General features: G+C 25.3%; 1 pseudogene; it reads right to left on the bottom strand.

Moving 5' to 3' along the window:
- Window positions 1-7,284: 7,284 nt before the first annotated feature.
- LOC145839371 (uncharacterized) lies at window positions 7,285-26,066 on the bottom strand (annotated as a pseudogene).
- Between the last annotated feature and the right edge of the window lie 1,044 nt (window positions 26,067-27,110).

Raw genomic sequence — 27,110 nt, 5'->3', positions numbered from 1 at the left:
TTACGATGTATAGTTCCCTGTAACCTTATCTTTTTATAAGTACCTTTATTGCTTTAATAAGTAAAATATATTTATGTGAAAACATCTATACAACATTCTTAGAAAAAATTAAAGTGTGTAGAGTCTTTTATTGACAAACATCATATTTGTTAGTTTATTTTCATTATTTTACAGCTAGGTATTTTTTAATATTCAAATTTAAACAAATTTTATAAACTAGTGTTGAAATTAAAGTTTATTTAATGAATATACGAAAAGAATACCAGTTCTATGTTTTTAGTACCTGAATAAAATTCAATACATTTTTTTTTACTAATATATTTGCAGCTTTCAATTTTTTTTAAGTATTCGAAATGTTTCTATGCGTCTTAATCTTTTTTACTTCAAAGCTTTAAATTTTCATAGACAATATATTTTATAAAAAAAAAATATTTACATATGTGCAAAAGAAATTGTTACATAGTTTGTAATACTTTTTATTTTAACTTTATGGTTTAAAGTATATTTTGGAAAAATTATCATTTAATTTGCCTTTTAAAGTTAAACATATACTACCATTTTTACAGAGTTTATTTCAATAACTACAATTTATAAGTTTATTTTACATATTATAACAATAAATTTGATATTTTTCTTCTTAGAAAATTGCTCTTTTAGTACATTTTCTACGTAAATTAAAATTATACATTAAAATAAATAAAGTTTTGTCTAAAGTATAAGCTTTCAATTAACCAACATGAACGTATACAATTTCATATTATAAGTATTATATCAGCTAATGTTAACAGTTAATAAGCAATTACATAGTTATATTGATAAAAGCATTTAGGTAAAAGTTAAACTTTAAAATTTGAAGTTTGTAAAAGTGCTTATAAATTTACTTACAAATAAACAATATAAGTATTTCGTAAAAACAAAATAAGATTATTTTTGTTATATTAACTTATGGTTCAGCCCACATTTGGACTTTTCAAGGTAGCAAAAAACGTATTTATGAATTTGAAAATGTTTGAACAGCTACACCTTAGTTTTTTTGTTTTCACGCATAAAAAAATATTAATTTATATTATTTATATTATGTAATTTATTTATATTATAGTTATAATAGCATATATTATTATAATACATATATTATGTAATATGTTATATACTTAAGATCAGAACTCTTATCTCATCGAAGCCGTTGATAAATAAAATTTTTCATTAGCCCATTTATTGTTATTTAAGTTAAATTTACAAAATTAACTATAGTCAGCAGCAAAATATTCTAGCCACAAGATAAAGCTAATATGTAGTTCTAAATTCGACATTGTTTAATTGTTTTATGTAAAGTAACTTTTAATTATTATTTTATATATATCGTAATTCTAAAAAATTGTTTACATTATGTAATAAATTGTAAATTTGATGAAGAGCTAGTTTTTGTTACTATTCTAGTTAGAAAATAGTATGAATATGTTTCTTTTCAAGCAGAGCAACAAATTTTTTGAACGGAATGTTGATAATCGTTGAAAGTTTTAAGGAAAATCGAACGTTTTCAAGTAAACGTTTAAGCAAAAGAGAAGGGTGTTTTTAGACTGGTTTCTAAAGCAATTCCTGTAAAATATGAAGAACAAATAAATAAGTTTAAACTATTCAACGAAAACGTTGTTTGATAAGATATTCTCACTTATGTAGCAAATTATTTGCAATTTTTAAAAGATACTAAACTTTATTATGATATCATTATAAAATGTTATAAGCATTGAGAGCCTAACTGACAAAGAAAACCTTTAAGGAAACTGTACTTTATATTTGAGCTTTATAATACAGCTTTAACTATAACTACTAAATTATTTCTTTCTTTTGGAGGAAAACAAAGTTCATCTAACACTAACACTTATATAATTTTAGATAATAAAAAACTGAGTTTTATTGAATAGATTCTAGCACATCATATTGCATAAAACTTTCTTTTAATTATATTTTCTCTTATTTATTGCGGTTTTGATTATCATATTTTGCAAAACCTGATGTATTCAACTACTTTATTACGACAGACATAAACATTTTAAATATTTCTAAATTGCCACTAACCTAAAACTTATTTCATGTTATTTTGTTGATACTTTAATTAATGATTTTTAAATAATAGTGTTTCAAATTTAATAATAAAATTATTTTTTTTAAAGTTCACAGTGTTTTGGGTATCTTTTTTGAGTTTCAAATAACAAGTTTAAGCTGTATTTTTCAAACTTATAATCGATTCTTAAAATATTCAACTTTAAGTCAATAGCTGAGGAGTTCTAACATTTTCTCACTAAACGATTTTTTTTGTAATTCTAACGAAATTTTTAAGTAGGACACTGTTTATGAAATTAATAAAAAAAGTATTATAGTAACGTGTTATTTTTATACCACTACCTTTTCTTATAATTAAAAAAAAATTAACATTTTTGAGACACTTACAACATTTAAAACACTATTTTATTTCTAGACACTTACAAAAATTATTCCTTTTATCGGGAAAAAAGTCATGTGCTACTTCACTTTAAAAAGCCTTAACACGTTCTAGATCAGGGTTTCCCAAACTCATTTTCTAAATCGTCCCCTTTTCAGCAATTTAAAAAATAATAGCCCCCCGAGATTTTACAAAGTAGTTTTTCTCTTGAGTACAAACTTTTGAGCCGAAAAAGTTGTGTTCGAAATGTAACTTAGTCTGGTACTTCTTATGCACGCACTTTTGGGCTGTGTCCAAAGTAGTTTACAGGGCTTGAGAAAATAAGTTACATTTGCTTTCTTATAAGCCCAGTAAAGTGTATTAAAATTAGTGATGTACCGGACCCGGATCCGGACTTATTTTTCAAATTAGAATCCGGCCGGAACCGGACCCGGACCTTTTTTTTTCAAATCAGAATCCGGCCGGAACCGAATCCGGACTTTTTTTTCAATTTAGAATCCGGCCGGATCCGGATATCAGACAAAAATGGCAATATCCGGCCGGACCCGGATAGTGAGTCCGGTACATCACTAGTATAAACTAGCCTGAGTCAGAATGAGGTTTTTAAAAACTGAAAAAAAAAAGAACTTTAATCTAATAATAAGTAGAACAGCTAGCCACAAGGTTTACAAGTTTAGGTGTTATTTACAATTAAAAAGTTTTTGAACAAAATACACTAGAAAATTACCAAATATTGAAAACTGGATCAGCTCAAACTCAGTCAAAATCTAAAAGAAAACTAGCCTGAGTTTTTATAAAAAACTAAACTAGCTTTAGGCAGTCCAAGATTTTCTAAAATTCCCAAAAATTTTCAATCTAGCAGGGTTGCCACTGTTTAAGTCAATAAAACTAGCTAAAGTGAGTATAAACAAGCCTGAGTCAGAATGAGGTTTTTAAAAACTGAAAAAAAAAACTTTAATGTAATAATCAGTAGAACAGCTAGCAAAGGTTGACAATTTGGTAGTAAAGTTGTGAACTGATTGTGGTACACTTAAATTATTAGTACTACCCATCATAATTAAATCCTACCTTATTTAATTAATATCTAACAAATAATAAATTCTAGCTGAGACTACTTTCAATAATCAGACACGACAGTTTTGAGTGATGAATCTTTTATATAAACAAAACAAGAAATACTTGTATATAAAAAATTATTAATTACTTTGGTAACACTTTAAAAACTGGAAGCTATTTAAATCTATATCAAAAGACTTAAAACAATAAACTAAAAATTAAATAAAACTTTTAGTAAAGAAGAAACTGTAAAATTTTTAATAAACTATTAAAATATAAACCTGAATTGAATATTTAAACAATTAAACACCAGTTGAAATATTCACTTTTAAAACAAAACACTACTTACAATAAGCATTCACAAAAAAGTTCAAGATATTTTGTTGCTTCAAGCTGCACACCAAACTAACTGACTGCTTACATATAAACTGCCTGTCATGTTCTGATGTTTTGTTGCATCAGTATTTAGTTTGAAACATTTCGTCATGTGATTCTCATTGGCTCGTACATTCAACCGTATTAACAATAAATATTCTCTGAGCTCAACTTTAAACAATAAATAATGCAAGTATTCTTTTCAAACTTTTCAATTTTACAACATATGTAAAGAGTTGCATTTCTGAAATGTTTATTTCATAGTTTAAATGTAAACAAATGTAAATTAGTCACGTGTACAAAATGAGTCAATCACGGTAGGTGCTTAATTTTAAGTGACGAAAATGACTCTTATTAATTTACACAGGGTTTGTTTGTGAAAAAATACTTTTCAGTATGCTCTTTTTTACTAACTAGATCCGGGTCCGGCCGGATCTCTGTTAGGATCCGGCCGGACCCGGATCCGGACTTTTCTTACAAATTCGAATCCGGCCGGAACCGGATCCGGACTTTTTTTCAAATTAGAGTCCGGCCGGATCCGGATATCAGACAAAAATGGCAATATCCGGCCGGACCCGGACCCGGATAGTGAGTCCGGTACATCACTTATTAAAATACTTAATCATTGAAAAGCCTTTAGTAATCTGTAATAAATCCTGTTTAGATATGAATTGTTTTGAAATTATTGAAACTTTTAGGGTAGTGGTGGACAACTTTTGTTGTCAGCAATTCATATTTACTAAATAATCTTTTCTAGTTTCAACTCGTAAAAAATGTAATTGCAGGCTGCGTAACTTAAAAAATAAAAAATATGAAAATTAAAAAACTCCAGCACAATTGTAATAAAATGATCTAGTATTATTGTGATTTAGGGAAAACTATTGTGAACTGAAAACAATATTGAAAGTGTATTTCAAAATATTGAGTATCAAAAAACTAAATTTTATTTATTTTGCATAAGTAGTTTTCAAGCTACTTAGCGGGTCGAAGTTTGACTGGATCTTAACCGTACGTTACCCATCTGAAACCTTAACTGAAATCTGACATTATAATAATCTCTCATATAACGATTTTAGGACATTTAGAAGTTAATACTAAGTAAAGTATTTAAGCCGCACAACATACTTGAATTTTTTTTTATAAATAGGCATACTTTTTAAACTATATGTTTCGTAGTAGAATACCATAAAATAGTATTTGACTTGGATTACCAATAAAAAACTAAACCTTAATCCTACGATAATTTTTTTCTTCATTTAAGTTAAAAAAATAAACATTAAAGGTCTTACAGTTAATTTGTGAACAGAAAGTAAACATTAGATCATTATTTTGTTTTGTAACTATAGCAGTCTTTTCGATGGCTTATGTAATTCTGTTCAAAAATGAACTTGTTTTCTAGCTATCAATCTATAATAATTTAACAAAGGAAAATAGTGAAAAATTAAAAGCTAGGGTTGAACTATTAAAATAGACAACACACTTTAATTGTCAAAATATTTTAAATTAAGATAAAATAAAAAACAGTTGTACTAATAGTTTAAAGTTCGTTAGTATATACATATTTAAAAAATATAGTCATATCAAATAGAGACCTCAAATCTCTACTCTTTCTAAGTCAAAAAATATTTTTTGAAACAAAAACTTTAATGGTTATCACGACTTTTTTATTTTTACAGATTAAACAAGTAATAATAAAAATCTGTCAGATAAATATCTTTTATACAAATATTTTGTTCCCTATGCTATAAAACCATTTAGTGCAATGTAAAACGACAAGAATAAACTACAAAATTAACCAAGTCAAAACATAATTACCAATAACTTCAAAACATAAATCACTCAAAAAATACGCTTGAGTTCCGCTTGACTTTGCACTTTGAACAAAATCGAAAACTGCAAACTCAAAAATGTATTATAATTTTTTTTAAAACGTCAAATTAAGATATGTTATAATACAATAATGTTATAAATAAACGTAAAATCTACTAAAACAAAAAATAAACAGTCTTTAAAAAACGTAGATCTACATAAGCTGGTAGTATATTTATTTTTATAAATACTTAGTTAGTTATACACTTTGTTTAAGTTAAGTTTAGAAGATATAAGTTGCACTTTTCTTTTGGGTAAAAAGTGCGAACTCAAGTGGAAGTCTACCGTTATTAATATTCATGAGGCTTTAAGCAAACCTTTTGTGGAATAAATAACTTAATAAAATTGTTCTTATGATAAAAGTACTTAAATACAATACAAACCAGGTTGAATATGAAATATTTAAAAAATTAACCAAAAAAAAAAATTACATAAGAAAATTTCTGCTATTGAAGTCTAGTCTGATTTAAGGATAAGCTTCATAACTGCCTGAAAGTTTTTCTATATCGGTTCTAAATCACTCAAATAAAGCTTCAAGTCACCTCCTTTACAAGTATCAAAATTAGATCTTTTGCTCAAGATGTTGATAACTGAATTGAAAGCTTTCTCAACAACATAGCTGGTAGGGAAAGCTATAAACAACAGTCTAACTTCCTCCCAAATGATTGAATAATTTTACCTTGTTTTTTTTGAGTCCAAAAACTTTTATATTGTTTTTTAGAAAAATTTACTTTATATTCGAGATCAGTTTGTAAGTCTACGTTTACTTAAAAAATATCTGCTTAGAAGGGATCCGTAATCCACTTCGGGACGTTTAATTGAAAAACTTTAGTAAACCGTTTATCAATATCACATTTAAGCTGTTCCTGTTGAGATGAAAATACTTCTACTTCACCTTCGATTATTTGAAATTTTAAGCTTTCCAAACTTGCAAATTGTAAAACATGATTATTTTAATTTTTTTTTCTAAACAGTTCAAGTTGGTTTCTAAAACTGGTTATCTACTTTTGACTTTTGCAAGATTAAAGTTTTTTCCTTGTAAAGTTTTGTTCAGATTTTTGATCTTACCTTAAAGTGTAACATGTAAGCAATGTTTTTTTTTTTGACAAGATTGTCTGCCAATGCCTTATCCTTTTCAAAAAAAATCAATAACTAAACTAAAAATAGCCAAAAACTTTCTAGACAGTTTTCTTTGATAACTATTTCAATTTTGTATGCATTATCAACTTATCAAAAACCTCATCATTGTCATTGCACAGCTGTTTAAACAGAAGACTTTGTAGACCCTTTTATTTTGTTGACAGCTTTTACCACTAAGTTCAATGAGTCATTTAAACGGACGCTCATATTTTTTGCAACTAAATGTTGGCGATATATAACGAAATGAACAGTAAGTATATCAGGGTTTAATTCTACGTAATATGTGACCAATCCACGATACTTTCCTAACATAGACGGAGAACTATCTGTTGCAACTCCTATAAGATGTTTTAAAGGTACTTTGTTTACTTAAAAATATATTTTAATTATTCCAACACAAGCCTTCATGTGACATGCGTTTCCATTAGTTGGGAGAACGCTAGTTCTTCGTATGTTGTATCATCAACTATTAAACGCACGCAAACAAGAAAAAGACATTTATCCTCCGGCAAAGAAAGATTCGTCAACCTGCATCGAAAAAAAATTATTGCACATCATTCGAACTAAATTTTGTTTAACACATTCTGATATTTCATATATACGTCTTTTCACAGTGTTGTTGCTTAAATTAAAGGAATCGAACATAAAACATTACTGGTATTTTTATAATATTGACTTTTTTCCAGAACTGATTTTAAGACAGAAATAAACGTGTTGTTTTCCAAAATGGTGTGAGGCAGTCCTTGTCTAGCAACTATGAGAGACAGATAATAAGAAGCTAATTTTCCATCTTCAAAACTTTGTGTAGATTTTTGAACATGTTTGTGATTTTCACTGTTTTGTTTTCTCATCTCGATGTTTTCTGAAAAACTCTACATTCTTATCTACATGTTCTGAATAAAATCTATATTTTACATAATGAAATTGAACTTTTTTCTTTAAGTTTTACCTCAGGGTCTAATATTGAATCGCAAGCTAAAAATAGTAAAATAACAAGATAGAAATTAAAAACTTTATGATTGTCAAAAATTCTAAAATCGCCCCCCATTCGCCCCCTGACATACTTAAATTGCCCCCAGGGGGGCGAAATCGCCCACTTTGGGAAACCCTGGTTTTAACAGTAATACGGCTTGTGAAAATTTGTTTTAAAGTGTAGTTTAGGTCAAACTTTACGAACATAGATAAAAGCCTTTTTTAAGCTATTTTAAGAATCAAATTAAGTTCAATAGTGAGTTTTTCTTTAAAAAATACATATTCAACTTAAATAAACTTTGACATTTTAATTTTTTAGGGCAATTTTTAAAACTTTTAACAAAAATCCTGTGTAGATTTATTTTAAACACTAAGTTAGTCTGTACTCTTTAACGAATACCTTTTTGACCTATAAAACTTAAAATAATTTAAAACAAATTCAAATTTGGTTGCTACGAACTTGCTCTAAATTGTTTCGTTAAGTGTTGCATTAAAAATAACTTTTAAGCTAATTGATTCGTTGCTTAGCGAACTGGGGCGACGTAAAAGTTTTACAGTTGGCTAATCACGTTTTTTAACCTCAGGTATTAGATTTAATTAGTAGCAAATATTTACGGAAAACATGAAAATATTTGCGATTTAAGAAAAAATATAAATTGACTATGTTGAATTATGCATGGAGATTAAAACTATTAACTTCGCCAAAGTGGGAATTTTAATTGCTTTCACATATTGGTTTTATATCTTGCTTTTATTAAAATTGTGTTTTAAACAATACTTTTAAGAGGTTAACTGTATTATGTTCTAATAAAAAGATTTTAAGAGCTGCAAATAACTTTTTTTTTGACAATTAAACTTTTTAAGCAGAGCTGTTAGCTATTAGAAATAAAAAAAAACTATTAACACTTTTTTTTCCAAATTAACATCAAACCATTTTTGAAATATTGATAAATACCATTTTTATCAATATCATTATTAATGTTTTTCTTTTGCTTGCGTTATATATATATATATATATATATAAATATAACAAAAACTTTTATATTTGATTTCTAAAATTAAATGGAGCAAACATAACTATTTGAAAAAGATGATTATGTTATAAATTAATCATAAAAAATACTTGGTTCTTAAATTTACATAATGTTGGTCATTAAATATTCACAAAAAAAATATTTTAAATAAATTTAGATAGTACTTTTGTGTTTTAAAATATTATAAAAAAATGACTAATTTTAATTTAAATTATATTTCGGTATTGCAAAAAATCTTTTTAACAAATTTCTAATTTATTAAATTTATATCAGTAAAAAATATCATAAATGTACAATATATACAAAGTTACATTCTATATAGTTAGCGCTTATTTAAAAAATCATTTTTATAATATAAATTTTTGATCAGAGATATAAAATCAAAAATTTATATACTCATAGCTTTAAAATATTTTTTTTTTCTAATATTCAAGTAGCTCCATCATATAAAATAACAATCAAAAATAGAGCATCAAAAATTAGTGTGTTTACAAATAATATTAATTTAAATTATAAATAGAAAAAAAGGAGTTATTTAAAGTGTACCGGTAAACTGCTAGCCATAAATAGAATTGTATTCAGAAATTGTTTTAAGATAGTCATGAACTAGGGTTCTTTGAATTTTACACTTCAGTTCTGATTGCTTTTCTTTACATAGTTCTTTATGACAAGTACGTATATGATAATTTCGATTGGAAGACTGAGTAAACCATTTCCCACATTCTGCACATCATAAGGCTTCTCTCCTAAGTGAATTCTAAAGTGATCAATTAAATGACTTTTCTGAGAAAACTTCTTCTTGCAAATATCACATTCATAAGATTTCAATTTTGTGTGAGTCAGCATATGTGATTTCAAATCAGTTTTTCGAGAAAACTTGTTCTTACAAACTTCACATTGATGTTCTTTTAAACCAGTATGAACCAGGATATGTGTTTTAACACTACTTTGTCGAGTGAAACTTTTGTCACAAACATCACATTTGAAAAGTTTCTCTTTAGTGTGAGTAACTAAGTGACGTTTCATATCACTTAAGCGAACAAAAGATCTATGACAAACATGACATTGAAACTCTTTTATACCACTATGTACCACCATATGACTTGTTAAGCTAACTTTAAATGTGAATTTTTTTTCACAAATATTACATTCATATGGTTTTTCTCCTGTATGTATTCTTTTGTGAACTTTCAAGTAGGATTTAGTTTTGAAAGTCCTAGTGCAAACATCACAAGAAACACGTTTAACAACCATATTACTTTTGTTTTGACCAAAATCACCCATAGTTTAAAATTAAATGCTAAAACTTATGTTTAATTGTGTGTATTAAATCAAAGATTGATGTACTTAATTTAAAATAGTTAAGTTTTTAATGATAACTTTCAATTAATAAAAACTACTTAGTAAAAAAGTATTGCTAAATGTTAAAGTTTACATTTAAGTTTGTTAAGTTAAACAGTTGTAAATCTCTAACTTGTTTAAAAAAATTATTTTACAAGAGTAAAACTGTTTTGTTCTCAAAAAAGTTTACCACTTAATTACCTTCTATTTAATGGTTATACTAAGATTCATATATATAAATATCTTAAAACAATCGATATTTATAATTTCATTTTTATATGTATAATAATTTTAAAAATACTTTTTTTCATACCTTTTTATTTATTTTTTTTATTTATAAAGTATTTAGTATATATTACGTAGGCCAACTAATATTTGAATATTGGTATGATATAATAAAATAGACAAAAAGTACTTTTTAATTGCTGGCTTTTTTTTGTTACACCTTAAGTGTGATTAAAAAAGACAAGTATCTTATAAAGCAAACATTTTTATCCTAATTAAAAAATTGTTTGAAATTTAAATTTGTTTAACTTGAGAGATTGTTAACGTTTATTTCAAGACATTAAGTAATACTTTAAATTAAAGTTTTAAATAAAACATAAAAATAAAACATCTAAATAAACTGATATTTTAGCCATTTACTTAAAAACTTTTACTAGGAAAACAAGTTAAAATGTAGATGAATGATTTAAAAATAATTTAATATCAGATTAAATTTCAATAGTTTTGTTATTATTTGAAATGAAATGAAATTGTTGTAAGTTGTAATGTATCTTTCAGTACTTATCCTGAATTTAAAGATAGCCTAGTCTGCTTTTAGCAATGTTAAAAGTATGACTAAATTTCTTATATAATCGATTTGTTTTTTTTTATGTAAAATAAAAGTTTTAGTGAGGACTAATCAGTTTGTATTGTACTTGAAATTAAAAATAAATTTGTTTTTAATAATAAATTTCATGTATAGTTTAGGTTAAAAGTAGTTAAGTTATATTTATATAAAGATTACTTACTATAAAAAAATATTTTAAATAAGCTTTAGAATTTTAAGCTGCTGTTACAAGTATGAGTTGCATCTTTAGATGATCAAGATACTTTTTGCACACCAGATAATAAGAAACAGTTGTTTTCAATAAGCTTCAAAAGTTTCAGCTGTTGATATAAGCATGTGTTGTATGTAGTGATGTACCGGACTCACTATCCGGGTCCGGGTCCGGCCGGATATTGCCATTTTTGTCTGATATCCGGATCTGGCCGGATTCTAATTTGAGAAAAAAGTCCGGATCCGGTTCCGGCCGGATACTAATTTGAAAAAAAAGTCCGGATCCGGTTCCGGCCGAATTCTAATTTTAAAATAAAAGTCCAGATTCGGTTCCGGCCGGATCCTAACAGAGATCCGGTTGGACCCGGATCTAGTTAGTAAAAAAAAGCATACTGAAAAATATTTTTTCAAAAACCAACCCAGTGTAAATTAATGAGAGTCATTTTCGTCACTTAAAATTAAGCACCTACCGTGATTGGCTCATTTTGTACACGTGACTAGTTTACATTTGTTTACATTTAAACTATAAAATAAACATTTCAGAAATGCAACTCTTTACATATGTTGTAAAATTGAAAACTTTGGAATGAATACTTGCATTATTTATTTTTTAAAGTTGAGCTCAGAGAATATTAAGAATTAAAACGGTTAAATGTACGAGCCAATGAGAATCACATGACGAAATGTTTCAAACTAAATACGGATGCAACAAAACATCAGAACATGACAGGCAGTTTATATGTAAGCAGTTAGTTAGTTTGGTGTGAAGCTTGAAGCAACAAAATATCTTGAACTTTTTTGTGAATGCTTATTGTAAGTAGTGTTTTGTTTTAAAAGTGAATATTTCAACAGGTGTTTAAATGTTTAAATATTTAAGCCAGGTTTATAGTTTATTAAAAATTTCACAGTTTCTTCTTTACTGAAAGTTTTATTTAATTTTTAGTTTATTGTTTTAAGTCTTTTGATTTAGATTTAAATAGCTTCAAGTTTTTAAAGTGTTACCAAAGTAATTAATAATTTTGTATATGCTAGTATTTCTTGTTGTGTTTTATATAAAAGATTCATCACTCAAAACTGTCGTGTCTGATTATAGAAAGTAGTCTCAGTTGAAATTTAGTATTTGTTAGATATTAATTAAATGAGGTAGAATTAAATTATGATGGGTAGTACTAATAAGTTAAGTGTACAACAATCAGTCTACAACTTTACTACCAAATTGTCAACCTTTGCTAGCTGTTCTACTGATTGTTAGATTAAGTAATTTTTTCAGTTTTTAAAAACCTCATTCTGACTCAGGCTAGTTTATACTCACTCTAGCTAGTTTTGTTGACATAAACAGTGGCAACCCTGCTAGTTTAAAATTTTTAGGGAATTTTAGAAAATCTTGGACTGCCTCAGGCTATTTTAGTTTTTTATAAAAACTCAGGCTAGTTTTCTTCTAGATTTTGACTGAGTTTGAGCTGATCCAGTTTTTAATATTTTGTAATTTTCTAGTGTATTTTGTTCAAGAACTTGATTACATATTTATAATTGTAAGTAACACCTATAATTATAAACCTTTTGGCTAGCTGTTCTACTTATTATTAGATTAAAGTTCTTTTTTTTTTCAGTTTTTTAAAACCTCATTCTGACTCAGGCTAGTTTATATTAGTGATGTACCGGACTCACTATCCGGGTCCCGGTCCGGCCGGATATTGCCATTTTTGCCTGATACCCGGATCCGGCCGGATTCTAATTTGAAAAAAAAAGTCTTGATCCGGTTCCGGCCGGATTCTGATTTGTAAAAAAAGTCCGAGTTCGGTACCGACCGGATTCTAATTTGAGAAAAAAGTTCAGATCCGGGTCCGGCCGGACCCGAAATTGTGAGTCCGGTACATCACTAGTTGTATGTTTAGATGATCAAGATACTTTTTGTAAACCAGATACTTATAAAAAACTGTTAGGGTTTTTCTTTAGTGGTCATTGAATTTACTTTTATAACGCTTTTTTTAACTTATACTTCTGTTTTGTGTAAAATGATAATATGAAATTGTGCTCACGTAGTTCAAACAAAAAGGTAAAATATGAACGGGCATAACCTTCATGTGTCTTAGTTGTTAGCTAGTATAACAGATGATTCAAAACTATGACTAATAATACAATTTTAGAATAAAATAAAGACACTTGCTTTTATTAGTATTAATGTTCTAGTTAGGGACTTTAAAAAGATGTTTTGCTGACAGCAAACCAAAAAAATAATTAAACTGAGTGTTCGGAAGCGAATATAAGTTTTGCAGAAAATCATTTAAGAAAAATCTATATTTATATTGAAGAAGGGCGTGTTTAGACTAATTTCTAGTGCGAACCCTGTAAAAATATGATAAAAAAAATTTTAACGAAAACGATGTTTAATCAGGTATTGTCACTTTTATTAGAAAATTCGCTTCTATAGTCTATACAAAACTTTCAACTTGATTATGATATGATGTCATAAATAGGTCAAAGTATTGAAATTTGAAAAAAAAGGTTAAATTATTAACATTCTTTTAAATATATAATGTTCTTAGTTTTTGTGATCTTAATTTTATTTAAAAAGACTGACTAGCTCAGTCCATCTACTTATAAAGACATTAATAAAAACAGTTATATTTAAAAAATAATTTAAAACTGGTATTAAACTTAAATTAATTTATTTTATACTTGGTTTTAAATCTAAATTGTTAGTAATAATTATAAAACTAACAATTTTTGAAAATAATTATTTCAATTTTGATAATCAAGTTTACTCCTGCATGGAAATAACCTAAACAATACTAAGGTATATAGACCTGATAAGTTCACGGTAGTTTTGAAACTAATATATATTGCAGACATATCACGTGTGTTTTAGGAAAAAATAAAAGTCTTAACAAAATAAACGTACAATGAAGAATTCAAAAAATTATATATGTTTTGAAATCAGTATTAAAAGTGCATTAAAAAGGCCTAAAACTAGAATTAAATAAAAGTTGTATAGTATACAAATTAAACTGGTCCTATAAAAGAAGCTATGTCAGACAAACTTTCAAATAATTTAAAACTGGGATCGAATTTTCTTTACCTAAGTGTTGAAATTATTAAAAGTGAAACCTCAAATTAAGACAAACGCTTCTTATTGCTTTAAAATAAATATATAATAAACATTAAGCAAATAATTAGTAATATTTAGATTTGAAATTAATACTTCTTACAATATTTTTTTGACCTTGTCAAGTTAAAAGCTTTATCAAAATTATAAATATATATCATAGTTCTTTATTTAGTTAAACTAACCATTTTGTTTTCTTTAATTTTATTTCAATTTTATTTATTGTTTACTTTTTATTTTTTATTATTCTCATTTATCACTTAATTAGTTTATTTATTTTTTTTTGTTTTGGAAGATAAATATTTATAATGTTTTGTTTAGCTTCTAGTATAAATTATTGACACCAAGTAATATAATATATTAATATTTCACAAACAAATTTATGAATTGTTACTTATTTGTACATCACTTAAAGTCAATATTGTTTAGTTTCTATTTTCTTAATTTAGTATCTATTTATTAACGATAACTTGAATTGTTTTTTGTTCCTGTTTCAAACTTGTATGTTTTGTCTATACGTTTTGGCTAAAAAATAATTGAAACTAACGTTTTATATATTTAATATTTCCTAGTTAAAATAGCTGAATGTTTTTTTTTTTTACATTTATACAAATTTGTTAATTATTATTTTAATATAAGCCTACTTATACTTACAAAAATCAAGCATTATCGTAGATACTTACTTTATTTAATAAATATTTTAATAAATAATTATAAAAAGTAGTGCTCCTTCGTTTTAAAACGTTTGATTAAAGATATGAAAACATTTAGTATAACTTAGTTAGTGATGTACCGGACTCACTATCCGGGTCCGGGTCCGGCCGGATATTGCCATTTTTGTCTGATATCCGGATCCGGCCGGATTCTAATTTGAAAAAAAAGTCTGGATCCGGTTCCGGCCGGACTTTAATTTGAAAAAAAAGTCCGGATCCGGTTCCGGCCGGATTCTAATTTGAAAAAAAAAAGTCCGGATCCGGTTCCGGCCGGATCCTAACAGAGATCCGGCCGGACCCGGATCTTTTTAGTAAAAAAGAGCATACTGAAAAGTATCTTTCAAAATCAAACCCTGTGTAAATTAATAAGAGTCATTTTCGTCAGTTAAAACTAAACACCTACCGTGATTGGCTCATTTTGTACACGTGACTAATTTGCATTTGTTTAGATTTAAACTATGAAATAAACATTTCAGAAATGCAACTTTTTACATATGTTGTAAAATTGGAAACTTTGAAATGAACACTTGCATTATTTATTGTTTAAAGTTGAGCTCAGAGAATATTTAGAGTTAATACGGTTGAATGTACGAGCCAATGAGAGTCATATGACGAAATGTTTCAAACTAAATACTGATGCAACAAAACATCAGAGCATGACAGGCAGTTTATATGTAAGCAGTTAGTTAGTTTGGTGTGCAGCTTGATGCAACAAAATATCTTGAACTTTTTTGTGAATGGTTATTGTAAGTAGTGTTTTGTTTTAAAAGTGAATATTTCAACTGGTGTTTAATTGTTGAAATATTTAAGCCAGGTTTATAGTTTAATAGTTTTTTAAAAATTTTACAGTTTTCTGTTACTGAAAGTTTTATTTAATTTTTAGTTTATTGTTTTAAGTCTTTTGATATAGATTTAAAGAGCTTCCAGTTTTTAAAGTGTTACCAAAGTATTAATAATTTTGTATATGCTAGTATTTCTTGTTGTGTTTTATATAAAAGATTCATCACTCAAAACTGTCGTGTCTGATTATAGAAAGTAGTCTCAGTTAGAATTTAGTATTTGTTAGATATTAATTAAATAAGGTAGGATTTGAATATGAAGGGTAGTACTAATAAGTTAAGTGTACCACAATCAGTTCACAACTTTACTACCAAATTGTCAAACTTTGCTAGCTGTTTAACTGATTATTAGATTAAAGTAATTTTTCCAGTTTCTAAAAACCTCATTCTGACTCAGGCTTGTTTATACTCACTCTAGATAGTTTTAATGACGTAAACAGTGGCAACCCTGCTAGTTTGAAAATTTTTAGGAATTTTAGAAAATCTTGGACTACCTCAGGCTAGTTTAGTTTTTTATAAAAACTCAGGCTAGTTTTCTTTCAAATTTTGAATGGGTTTGAGCTGATCCAGTTTTCAATATTTTGTAATTTTGTACTGTATTTTGTTCAAGAACTTGATTTCAGATTTTCAATTTTCATTAAAATTATATTTTCAATAACACCTAAATTTGTAAACCTTGTGGCTAGCTGTTCTACTTATTATTAGATTTAAGTTCTTTTTTTTTAGTTTTTAAAAACCTCATTCTAACTCAGGCTAGTTTATACTAGTGATGTACCGGACTCACTATCCGGGTCCGGGTCCGGCCGGATATTGCCATTTTTGTCTAATGTCCGGATCCGGCCGGATTCTAATTTGAAAAAAAAAGTCCGGATCCGGTTCCGGCCGGACTTTAATTTGAAAAAAAAGTCCGGATCCGGTTCCGGCCGGATTCTAATTTGAAAAAAAAGTCCGGATCCGGGTCCGGTACATCACTAAACTTAGTTAAGAATTATTTTATTCGCAAAATTTTGTGCAAAATTACCGAAAGAAAAATAATTGATCTACACTAATAACTAACTTATTTTCTAAAACCAAGAAAATAAAATATCAAACTATAAATTATTTAAACATTTTAATTTAAGCAAAAAACATCCTTGCTATATTCAATTATAAAATCTCGATGTACTTTTTATTATTAATTTATTAGATATATAAGTTCTTATATTTACAATAGTCAAATAAAAAACTAGTTATGAATTACTCTCGTAAATTTTGTAACAAGTGTTTTAAAATTACCTTATTTTTAGTTTCATCAATTTTTTATAAACATTATAAGTATATAAATTCAAATAACTAAACAAACAATAACTAACGAGAACTAAAAATTTTACAAACGTGTCAAAGTTACTGTCATTAGTGCTTACGTACATTTTGAATTTAATTAAAAAAAAACAACAAATACATAAATTAATGATTTTTATCGATTCCCAAGATTCTTTTTAGAATATGAACCTACAACATGGAACATATAAATTTACACACAAAAGTATAGCATTGTAGATCAGTATGATATATATATTTTGATACTTATTTATACATCACTTAACAAAAATTTTAAGTTTTCTTATATTTAATTTTTAGATGAAAAAAACCGCTTTCAAAAAATATTTAGAATTGTGTTCAGATATTGTTGTAAGATACTTATAAACAATTGTTCTTTGAATTTTGAGCTTGAGTTTTGATTGCTGTTTCTTTATTTAACTCCTTACGATTAGTTCGTATATGTTAAACCATAAAAGTTATTATTAACCTAAAAGGAACAAACTTCAACACTAAAACATATACAATATATAAACATCTAAAAAAAAAGTTTCTATTTATGAGACTTCATGGCTTGTATTAACTTAAATACTTCTATTTAACAAAAAAGGTTATAAAAAAGTATATATAGACAAAGTTTTAAGTTTTTATACTTTTACATGGATTTCTTTTTATATAACTGACTCTTTAAACATTAAAAAGGAATACAAAAAGCTAGTGCAACGTAGGCTGATGCAAATCTGTAAACAGTACATAACACTATAGACTGTATTTAAAGATTTTATAAACCGCAATCTAGCTTTTAGGAACAATGAGTCATTATTAGAGTACAAAATGCTAATAACAATAGTATTTAGAATTGTATTCGGATATTGTTTTAAGATAGTCATTAAAAATGGTTCTTTGTATTTTACACTTCAGTTCTGATTGTTGTTCTTTACTTAACTCTTTATGATGAGTACGTACGTGATGATTACGACTAGCAGGATAAGTAAACCATTTTCCACATTCTGCACAACCATAAGGTTTTTCTCCTAAGTGAATTCTAAAGTGTTTGACTAAATCACTTTTCTGACTGAACTTTTTCTTGCAAATGTCACATTCATAAGCTTTTACTTTAGTATGGGTCAACATATGACGATTCAAATTACATTTTTTTGAAAATTTCTTCTGACAGACTTCACACTAATGTTCTTTTATTCCAGTATGAAGTAACATGTGTGTCTTTACATTACTTCTTAGTGTAAAACTTTTGTCACACAAATCACATTTGAATGCTTTTTCTTTAGTATGAGTAACCATGTGCTTTTTCAAATGATGTTTATATGCAAATTCTTTTAAACAAACATGACATTGAAATTCTTTACTACCACTATGTACCAGCATATGTCTTGTTAAACTGCCTTTCTGAGCAAAACTTTTCTCACATTTTTCACACTTATAGGGCTTTTCTCCCGTATGAACTCTTTGGTGAACTGTAAAGTTTGACTTACATTTAAAATTTTTCTTGCAAACATCACAATTGAAACATTTAGCATTAAAGTTACTTCCAGACGATCCATTATTAATCATAGTTGGTAATCAAATCCTTATAAGAACTAAAGGTAAATATTTTTATTTATTTATTGATATTTACTTTTAGTTGATATCATATGATAATGTCAACATAAAGATTAATCTAATTACATTTTAACTTTGTAACCTTTTAGAATTGAGCATTGTTTTATGTTTGATGTTTTATTTTTTATATAACTATTTTATATTTTTTGCTCTAATTATGATCTATGAATATCTGTTGATGATTTATAAACATGTCATTTATCTAATTTTAAAATCAATAATTCTGTAACTATATTCACTTCATACAAACTCCACTTTGAAAATATTTTTTACCAGTATGAACTAACATATGTGTATTAACATATCCTTTTTGAGTAAAACTTCTGTCAAAAATGTCACATTTAAAGTTTTTATTTTTAGTATGAGTGACAATGTGCTGTTTCAATACTTGCTTATATGCAAATTCTTTCTAACAAACCATACATTTAAATTCTTTCTTATCACTATGTACCAACATGTATCTTATTAAATTACTTTTGTAATTAAAGTTTTATTACAAACATCACAGTTGTATTGAATATCTTCACTATGAATTCTTTTGTGACTATTCAAAAAGTATTTACTTTGGAAATTCATTTGAAAATACCATAACTAATACTTTTAGCCACCCTTTACTATTCAGTTGACCAAAATTGTCCATAGATTTAAGTAATCTAGCTGAACTTTTGTTAAATTAATTAACCTTAAAACTTAAATTGTGAAATATAAAGTTTGTAATAAATTAATATCTGTTGTTTTTTTAGAAGCAACAGGCTAATGGAAAATATTTTATAGATATTGCTGTATGCTTGTTTTTTATATGATGAATTTATTTTATAGCTTCTAAACATAACAAGTTAAGTAATTAAAATAAAATTTGTTCTCTTATTTTTCAAAAATGACTTAATAAAAATCTTTATAAAATTTTTTAAACAATTAAACTAACATAGATGTAATAATATTTTTTTACACAAAAAGTTAATAATTATGTTAAATTTTTATAAGTGCCTTTCAATACTAATTATAGTTATGAATTAAACAAAAACATTATTTAATCAAAGAATTTTAATAAAAATAAAAAACCTGGATATAGTTTTGTCTATCATTTGTTTGTCAACTATAGGCTAAGTTTTTTTTAGTATTCTAATTTAAGTTTAATTTTAGTAAGGTTTATTATAAACTTTATATATTTTTTTAAAACTTAATATACATTGATATAACCAAGGTGGCCACCGGTTTTTGATAAATTTATTTCAGAATTTATTTAAAGTTTTTTAAAGTACACGTTATTAGGTCTACTTTTAGTGTAATTTTAAATTCAAAGTAAAAGACCGTGTTAATTGGTAACGCAACATTTAAAAGATACTGTAAAGCTACTTTAAATATGCTTTTAGATATAAAAAGTTTTGATAAAGATAAAAAGTTTTTGTCGATATTATAGACATATATCGTGTTAAATTGAAATTCTATTACTTAAGATCTAAAATAGTATAAAATTTTAGGTATTTTAGTAATATTTCTCATAATTCCAGGTTTTAAACTTTCTTTTAGATTTCTCAAATTCAAAGATTCAGGTTTAGTAGCCAATCTGTTAGCAGTGTGAAGCTTTGCTAAAATTTTATTCTCGAATTAAAGTTATTTATTGTTTAAAATCAAGCTAAAAAATTATGTATATCATCATAAAACTAAAGATAACCAAATTATTTTAAAATCACTACAAACTAGTAAATAGTAACCCTCATGTGTTTTAGTTATTAAATTGTATAAAGATGTTTCAAAAACTTTATTAATTTTGTGGTTTAATTTTGGAAAAAAACATAGACACTTCTTTTTATTACTATTAATCTAGGGTTGATTAATCTAGGGATGACATTTTTAAGTTTTTTGGCTAAAAGCAAAGCAACAAACTGTTTAAATAGAACGTTGATAACCGAGTATAATTTTTGCAGAAAATTGTTTGTTAAGGAAAAAAATACATTTATATGTAAGACAAGAAACTGTTTAGACTCGAGCAACCCTTGTAAAATATTAAGAAAATTAGTTTCAACAAAAAACGATGATTAGTAAGATATTATCACTTTTTTCGCTAAAATTTGCTTATGAAATATTCAAAAAAATTTAAATTTTATTTTGATGGCATAAAATTTTATAACTATTAATAGCCTGTTTTTAATAAGAAACTATTAAAAAAATCTATGCTTCATATCTGGATTATACATAGTTGCTTTATTTGTTATTACTTAGTTAAAATCATTATCTTTTTTAATTAAAAGAAAAAACTTCATCTATAACAAACATTATTTTTTGATAATTAAAAGTTGAACTCTATTAAAACAGATTCTAGCAAATATTTTAGATATTTGTTGTGTTTAAACTTTTTGGCTTTGATTTTTTAATTTTACAAAGACTGACCATATCAGTTTAGCTACTCATAACGGATTTAAAAAAATAATTATACTTAAACATTTTCTAAAAATTGGTATTAAAACTAAATAATTTCATGTTATTGTAGGGTTAAAATCTAATTTGTTAGTAATTAATTTTAAAACTAATGATTTTATCAATGAAATATTTCAAACTTGACAATAAAATTGAATTATACAAGGCAATAACCTTAACAAGACTAAGGTATACAGACCTAAGAAATTCCTATTAGTTTTAAAACTACCATATATTGCAGGTATATCACGTGTATTTGATAAAAAAATAAAATTATTAACGAAATAAACATACAATGAAGAATTCTGAAAATTATATTTGTTTCGAAATCAGTAGTTAAATTTCAGTTGAACGTCGAATAAAAAATTAAAACAAAACTTCTGTAGTGTACAATTAAATTGCTTCTGTTTTTTTAACTGTATTAAAATTTTATTAAATGGTTAATTTACATTGGTTATTACTCTCATTGATGACTTAATTAGTTTATTTTTTCTTTTTTACTTAAAACTGTTTATAATTTAATGTTTAGCTTCTAATATAAATAACTGACGAAAACTAGTCAAATATATATTTTTTCACTAAAAAATTAAAAATTGTTACTACTTTGTACCCATAAAAAATTCGATGTTTTTTCAGTTTTCATTTATAGTTTTTTATTAATTTTATAGTAATAACAAAAACTGTATTGTTTAGATCTTTAAACTTAAAATAACTTCAGTCGTATATTCAAGTTTACAAATTTTCTAAATAATATGAACTAAACATTTTTTAAACAAATTTATACTTATGAGCATATTAGACTAGTTATTATTACTAGTTTTCAAAGATAACTTGTAAGTATTAATACTAAAACTAATGAGTTTTTTATAGAATAATTTCAAACTTGATGATCAAATTAAACTTTACATGATAATAATCTAAACAAGACTAAGACATATAGACCTGAAAAGTTCACGATAGTTTTGAAACTACCATATATTGCAGACATATCACGTGTTTTTGAGAACAAAATAAAAATCTTTTCGAAGTCATCGTACAATGAAGAGTTCTGAGAATTATATTTTTTCGAAATTTGTATTAGAAGTGCAGCTAAAAGGCCTAATACAAGAATTAATTAAATTTTGTATAATTTACAAAATAAGCTGCTTCTATAAAAGAATATATATCAGACAAACTTCTAAATAATTTTAAATTAGGATCGATTATTTTTACCTAAATAGTGTTGAATTTTTTTAAAGTAAAAACTCAAGTGAAGACAAACAATAGTTAAAAATTCTAAAAATAAATAAATAATAAACATTAAGCAAAAAATTAATAGTATTTAGATTTAAAACAATTATTTCTTGCTATATATTTTTTTTGACCTTGTCAAGTTAGAAACTATATCAAAATTAAAGAAAAATTATATTTTATATACTCTATTTAGTTAAACTAAACATTTTGTTTCCTTTAAATTAAATTTAATTTTTTTTTGATTACTTTATATTTATTCGTATTCTCATTAATCACTTAATAAGTTTATTTACTCTTTTGTTTTTGAAGAAAAATTTTTATTTAATTTCGGTTACCTCACAGTATAAATTACTGACGACAAGTAATAAAAAATATTAAATTGTCACAAAAAATTTATGAATTGTTACCTATTTGTACATCACTTAAGGTAAACAAAGTTAAAGTTTCTATTTACTTAGTATCTATTTACAAACGATAACTTAATTTGTTTTTTGTTCTTTTTTCAAACTTGTATGTTTTGTCTATTAGGTTTTGTTAAAAACTAATAAACACTAACGATATTTCTTAGCTATAAGAGCTTAATGTTTTTTTTTTATCAAATTGGTAAATTATAACATTTTCATAAACACTAAATTTACTTATAATAATCAAGCATTAATGAAATATTTACATCATTTAATAAGTATTTTATTAGATAAGCATTAAAGACTAGTGCTCTACCATTTTAAAACGTTTGATTCAAGATATGAAAACATTAAGTATAATTTGTTAGAAATTATCTTCATTGGAAAATTTTGTGCAGAATAACCAAAAACAAACAAAATTGATCTACACTAATAACTTACTTTTCTCTTAAACTAAGAAAAAAAATATTAAAAAAGAAAAGTTTAAAGTGTTTAAACATTTCAATTTAAGCAAATAAGTTTCCTTTATATATTTAACTATAACATCTCTACTTATTTTTTGTTTTACTTTATTAGTTTTATAAGTTCTTATAGTTATACAAACCTAACAAACTAAAACACTAATTAAGTTTTACTTTTTTGAATTAAATTTTAACTAGTGTTTTAAAAATTCCGAACTTTGAGTTTTATTTATTACTAAAAATTAAATTAAATTCTTGTAATTTTTGTTAATATCACAAGTATATAAATTCAAATAACTAAACGAAAGTAATTAATAAGAATTAAATGTTCTATAAACGATATCGATACCGTCACTAGTGCTTACGTACCTTTTAAATTAAATAATAAAAGAAAAAACAACAAGTATATAAATTTATTATTTTTATCGATTTTAAAGATCGTTTTTAGAATGTGAAACTACTACACGGAACATATAAATTTACACACAAAAGTATAGCATTGTAGATCAGTGTAGTATATATATATTTTGATACTCATTTATACATCACTTAAAAAAAATTAAAAGTTTTCTAATATTTTATAACATCTAATATTAGACGAAAAACAAACCTCTTACAACAAAGATCTTTAGATTTGTGTTCAGATATTGTCTTAAAATAGTCATAAAGATTTCTTTTTCCAATTTTGCACTTAAGTATCGATTGCTGTTTTTTATTAACTCCTTATGATGAGTTCGTATAAATCACACCAAACAAAATTATCATAATTTACAAAATAGTATTAATAACTTACAGGAACAAACTTTAACACCAAAAAAAAATACAATACATAAAAATGTTCTATATAGGAGACTTTGTAACTTTAAGTACTTCTATTTAACAAAATATGTTATCAAAAAAGTATATATAACAAAATTTTAAAGTTTTTATATTTATACATGGAATTGTTTAGATACAACTAGTTCATTAAACACTTAAAAAATAAACAAAGCTAGTGCAGAGTAGGCTGATGCAAACCTGTAAACAGTAATATACAAAACAATCCACTATAAACTGTATTTAAAGATTTTATATACCGCAAACTAGCTGCAAGAAACCATTAGTTGTAATTTGAATTGTACTCAGATATTGACTTAAGATAGTTATGAACAATACTTCTTTGTATTTTACACTATAGCTTTGATTGCTGTTCCTTACTTAATTTTTTATGACAATTACTTATATGCTGATTTCGACCTGAAGATTTCGTAAACTATTTTCCACATTCTGCACAACCATAAGGTTTTTCTCTTAAGTAAATTCTTAAGTGATTAATTAACTGACTTTTCTGTAAAAACTTCTTCTTGCAAATATTACATTCACGAACTTTTATTTTTGTATGAGTAAACATATGAGTTTTTAAATAATCTTTTTCACAAACTTCACATTTAAAATCTTTCTTACCTTTATGAACAAACACTATCTTTTTGAGTAAAACATATGTCACACTGATTACATTTGAATGATTTCTCTTTAGTGTGAGTTAGCATGTGTCTGTTTAAAGCGTTTTTTGAACAATGTTTTAAAACAGACATGACATTTTAAATTCTTTATTCCGCTATGCAACATCATGTGTCTTGTTAAACTACTTTTCCGAGTCAAACTTTTATCACAATCTTCACATTTGTACGGCTTTTCTCCTGTATGAGTTCTTTTGTGAATAGTCAGTTGCAACCTATACTTAAAGATTTTGTTACAAACACCGCAATCAAATGATTTAGAACTTTTTATGTCTTCGTTAGAATGTGTTTATCAATTTTTTGATGATACAAACTTAAATTGTTATAAAACTTTAATTAGTAATATTAAAACTAAAAAAAATGTTATATTTTCTGCCAATATGTTTATGCTTTATATGTTTAGAGGTTTTTTTTTAATATGTTATGTTAAAAGTACACTGTAAAGTTAATCGAAAATGGCTTTTACTTTAGTTTGTTTTATTAGATAAATTTTTATTAAATATCAAGTAAAAAAATATATTTTATAAATTGATTATTATACAATATTTACTAATATAACTGTTTTCAAAATAAAATAAAGTGTTTTGATAACCATTTGTTTTTTGTACTTAAAAAACATGTAATTAATTTTGAAGTTGTTTTCTTAGTGATAGTTTAGGTATTATGATATTTGTTATTATGAATTTTTTTATTACTTCCTAAAATGCTCATTATTTAGCTAGTATAAGCTAAAAGATAAAATTCAGTTATACATCTTGTTTTTAATATAATGAATCCTAATCTGGCTTATAAAACATTTATATCAATTTAAATACTAACACTAAGTATTAATTAATTTACAAAGAAAACATAACATTTGAGAATGTAGTTAAGATCTATTCATAAATTGAAATTTTTTTTTCGATAATGTTACAAAGTAATTTTATAAATTAAATTCTTGTATTTTTGAAATCTTCTTTTTTTTTTTTTAATTTTAAAAGTGTGTTTATAATTTATACTTTTTATATTAATCTATGTCAGTATTTTGTAATACAATTAATGTATAAGCTTTTTAGTCAAGGATATCTTAAAAACAAACTTAAAATTAGAAATAAAATTATTTTATTTACTCCATTTCTTTACTTTTAATATTTTTACATATAAAATAAGAAAACAACATAACTTTAAACATTTAGCACTAATACTTTTACAAATTCAGCCGACATTAATGAACAAAAAAAATATGACATATACTATAGAAAAACTAAACATGTGAAAAAAAATTAAAGAACAAACTTTTGTTTGAAAATATAAGTTTTGCTGTTTTAATTGTTTAAAGTATTATAATTACTTAACATACTTAAGGTTAAGATACATGAGCCTCAGGAAATACAATGTTTTTTGAAATACTTTAGCCTCTTTAATTTATTTAACTGAAAACTAAAACATATACTTTAATATTCAGCTAGAATGACATAAATCACGTAAAGAACTCAAAAAAATGAACAGAAATATATACAGAAAAAAACTTTGAGTTAGAATAAGTTGAAACCTCTAAGTTAAAGATAAATCAATATTGTTTATTGAACGATAAAAAACAGCGCTCAAAAAGTTTGGTCTATAGACTTCGAGTACAAAGGAACCTTTCGGTTATTGAGTCACACACTACATGCTGGTAGATTTTCCTACTAGCTGGCAGATATTCATACCAGCTACTACAAACAGATTTTTAATCACTTAAATATTTAATCTTTAGTATTAAACAATCAGTTAAACGAAAAGAAAAAAAAAACTAAACGAAAATTAACTGAATTTTGTATTCAATGATGTGATATGAATCTTGTTTAGTAACATAAGAACTAAAATAGTTTACATAACTTTAAATTAACTTTTTAAAGAAGATAAGCAACACTAAAAACAAACATGTGATTACTTAAACTGTAGGTTATAACTTTTTTAAAAAAGTTAAATTTTATACACTGAAAAATTTTTGGTAAAAAGTTTATCAGTATTTGGTGCTAAAAAGGTAATTTATACTTTCTTTAAAAATTATATGAAAATATAAAAAATAAGTACATTAACTTTCATAAATAATTCAAAAATAAATTAATTTAGAAAATATTTTTTTATTGTTTATTAGACCATTTAATACTTGTTATATAAGTAAAAAATCACTGTAATCATTGATAAAAAACATAAACAACCATTACCTTTAAGATAACTAGTTTATTTTAGTTACTAACTTAAATGTGTACTTTAAGTCATTTTAC

Source organism: Thalia democratica, chromosome 6 (assembly GCF_965202585.1).
Source record: "Thalia democratica chromosome 6, ktThaDemo2.hap1.1, whole genome shotgun sequence".
NCBI classification, from domain to species: domain Eukaryota; kingdom Metazoa; phylum Chordata; class Thaliacea; order Salpida; family Salpidae; genus Thalia; species Thalia democratica.
Note: the sequence above shows the minus strand (reverse complement) of the source record. Positions and strands in the feature narration are given on the sequence as shown.